Genomic DNA, 3,471 nt, shown 5'->3' with positions numbered 1-3,471 from the left:
ACCTGGTTGGGCCGCTTGGACCCCAGCACACTACCCTGGGGCTTCGTGGGGCCCGCGGTGGCCGCCCTGCGCTGCGGCGCCCCTAGCTTCCCGGGCCGCGCACCGCAGGACGCAAGGGGACCCTCTGGAAGCAGCACCGCCCCCCACCCCCACCCCCCACCCCCACCCGGGCCCCCATCCACTCACTGGGCAGGAGTTTGCCAGGCGGGGGCCCGACACCCCTTGCCATTTTGTCTCGGTGTTTAATGATCCCAAGACTGAGGCCTGGCGCGCGGCAGCCGCAGGGGAGCGAAGCCCATAGGAGCCATGTGGCCGCGAGGGCTCGGAAAGGGACGGGGCTCCCCGGGGGCGCTCTGGGGCTGCGGGGGGGGCTGGCCCGGTGGGGGGCGCGGGGGAAGGCGGACGCGGGCCCCGCGCGCCGCCGGCGGGGTCAGGGGCGAAGGGGCAGGCGGAGGGCAGCGCGCGGGGAGCCGGCGCGGCGGCTCGGGTTACCGCGGCCCGGCCCTCCCACCCGCGGCTGGGGCGCGGGGGCCCGGGCGGACTCGGGCGGTCCCCCGCTGTTTGCATTTCTCTGGCAGGCGGCGGGGCTTGGGTTGAAAGGAATCGCCTCCATTTGGAACGTTGTTTATTTTTCTTAACTAGCCAGCGCCGACAGAGGACCTCGGGAGCGCGGCGGCCGGACTCCGCCGAGCCCTCGCTGGGAAGGGGTCAGGACCGGGGGCGGCCCGACGACAGGGCGCTGCGAGCCCCCGCCGGGAATGCGCGCGGGTCCCCGGCGGCCGGGGTGGGCGAAGGGTCGCGGTGGGGCGGGGAGCGACTTTCCTCCCCACTTAGGAAAACACACTTTCTCCTGTCGCAGTTACCTTAGCTTTGACCTTGCGCGAGGCCGGGCGGCGAAGCGGTTAAGCTTTCCGGCTTCGGGGTCTGGCCGCCTTGGATTTCAGTTCTGCTTTCTTCGATTTGAGGTCCTTGACCTTGGGCAGGTCGGCTTTGTGCCTCAGTTTCCTCGAGTCTCAAATGGGTACAACGTAGTGCTTAGTTCTTTGGGTGGTTGCAAGGACTGAGTGAGGTCATTCACTTATGAACCCTTAGCGCAGGGCCTGGAACTTGCCAGGAGCGCAGGCGAGGTTAGCTCCTCTTGCGGGGGGTGCCGGTGTTGGTGGTGCTCTGGCCACGCGAGGCTGGGTAGGGTGGGGGCAGCCGGCGAGCGCGTGGCCCACAGGGAGCTGGAGGCCCAGACTCTCCAGCTCTGGGGAGAGGTGAGGGCTGGGGAGAGTTCTGAGCGTTTTGACATGAAATGAATAAAATGCAAATGATATTCAAAGCAAGATGCTAATGAGAATCTATTCTTTGAGCGTCCACAGCCCCGGCAGTGCCCAGAACAGTGGCGGAGCTGGTGTGAACTCAAGCATGGGCAGGGTCCAGCAGCCCGGGTCTCGTGTGTGTGTGTGTGTGTGTGTGCGTGTGCGTGTGCCAGTGTGAGTGTGTGAGTGTCGGCGCGCGCCTGCTCCGGAATGTGCGTAGCCGGCTCCGGGTGTGCTCGCGCCGTCATGAAAATGAGGTCAGGGAAGGTCGTTCCACTCTGCAGCATAAATCAAGGAGGAAAGGAGAATGGATGTGAGAGACAGTCCCTGGAGACCGCCCCGAGAGAGGCAGCGCGAGGGAAGAGGGAGGGGGAAAAAGTTCTGCGGAGAATAGGCGAGAAGCCGGCCCAGGCAATCTCCCTCCCCGCGCTGCTCTCCCCGGCAGGTCCCTCCGGCCGAGCAGCAGCGCCCCGAAGCCCGCCGAGATCGCGCCTTTAATCCCCCATCCTCCTCCCCAGGCTCCTAGGAACCGTTTCCTGCCCCCCCCTCATTTAAATGTTCCTCGTCTAGGCGCTCTTTGTGTGAACACTGAAGCTCCGTGTGCACCCAGCTTCCTCAGGAGCTTGTAAGTGCCCACGTGCACACGCCGGTTGCACACAAAATTGCACACTTGTTACCAGCGCGCACGACCGCGGGGGCTCGCAGTCAGACGTTCCGGAGCCGGCTGCTCTCCGCTATCCTCTGCGGTTCCCACGCGTCCCCTCTCCACGCGCTTTGCCTCCCGGGTCTCGCCAATAGTCACGACCGCCGCGCTCCGGCCCCTTTTGCTCTTCTCTTTCCGCCCGACGCCGGGAGAGCGCGGTGCTCCAGGCCCGTGTTTTCCGGCGCGTTGTCCTGCGACCCTGGCTGGGAATCTCTGGAGGCTCGGGCCACCCTGGACCGGAACCGAAGCACGAATCATCCCGGGCGACCCGGCTCTCGGCTCTCGGCTCTCTCGGGAGAAGAGGGACGAGAGTGCAACAGTCTGGGAGGGAGGGGAGAGAGGGAGAGGGGCATCTCTTACCTCTTCCTTGCATCTCTGAGACTTCAGGGCCAGAGGTCTGAACGGGGGCAGGGGACGGTGCAGGGAACACCCGCGTCCCCTCGGAACTTCAGTATACAGCGCCCAGAGCGCTTTGCTGTCCGCCGGCATTGAGGCTGCCTCCAAGAACGGGAAGAGAGATGGGAAGAGGATGGACTGCGCCTAGGGTCTGCACTTGGGCCCAGATCAGACTTATTTTCCACCCTATTATCTTTATGACCATGAGTAATAACGATGATGCCTAAAAAAGCCTGTACAGTAGGCACAGCATAGGTGCACACTAATACACTGAGTAAAATCTACAAAGAGCTGTCACCACCATGATTCTTCCTAAGCATCCACACTTTGTAGATTAATTCATTAAGTCATGAATTTATTCAACAAATATTTAGTGAGCTCCCACTGACGGAGAGAGGATGCCAAGAGCCTGGCCCTCTGGGCACTCATATTCTCCTGGGACAGAAAGCCAGTAAATAGATAAACCTGGGCACATCGTATGATGTTAGGCAGAGCAGCCCTCGGTGCTGGTAATGAAAGATTATGTTGGGTTGGAGAGAGCCTCCCTGGGAAGGAGGAGGTCTGAATGAAGGCAGGGAATGAGCCATGCAGACTTCTGGAGGGACAGAGTCCCAGGCAGAGGGAACTGGAAGTGCAGTGGCACAGACTGGGAAATGCCTGGGGTACAGCCTCCCTGTCAAGGGAGGACAGAGAGAGAGGAGGAAGGAAATGGAAGGTCAGACCTGGCTTTGTAGGTCATGGTGCGGTGTTTTGGCTTATATAGCAGGTGTGATTGCAGAGCCGCTGGAGAATTTTTAACAGGGACTGAAACAACTGGATTGGTAGTTAAAAAACAAAACAAAACAACAGCAAACAAAGATAAACGAAGATAATTTAACTTACTTGTCTGCAGTTTCCAGGTTTGTGAGTGTCTTAGCCCAGATCTCTAAATGTGTCCCAGTCCAAAACATCAGATAGGGAAGCTTAGGCAAGATCGCACCAGAAGGGGCCCAGGAGGCGTCCTGAAGAGTATTCTATCCCTCCCACCTCTAGTTATAGGAAGGTTCCGGAATGAGACAGTGGGTAGGG

The 3,471-nt window shown here is 60.8% G+C and overlaps 1 long non-coding RNA gene across 1 annotated transcript; it reads right to left on the bottom strand.

Annotated features, from left to right (window-relative positions):
* Positions 1–612: 612 nt before the first annotated feature.
* LOC140597666 (uncharacterized) lies at positions 613–2,739 on the bottom strand. Its single transcript, XR_011999480.1, has 3 exons — positions 2,368–2,739; positions 1,982–2,238; positions 613–1,582 (listed from the first exon to the last, which is right to left on the bottom strand). It is a non-coding gene; the product is annotated as an uncharacterized lncRNA (long non-coding RNA).
* Between the last annotated feature and the right edge of the window lie 732 nt (positions 2,740–3,471).

This window comes from Vulpes vulpes, chromosome 1, assembly GCF_048418805.1.
Source record: "Vulpes vulpes isolate BD-2025 chromosome 1, VulVul3, whole genome shotgun sequence".
NCBI classification, from domain to species: Eukaryota; Metazoa; Chordata; class Mammalia; order Carnivora; family Canidae; genus Vulpes; species Vulpes vulpes.
This window is presented reverse-complemented; position numbering and strand designations above follow the sequence as displayed.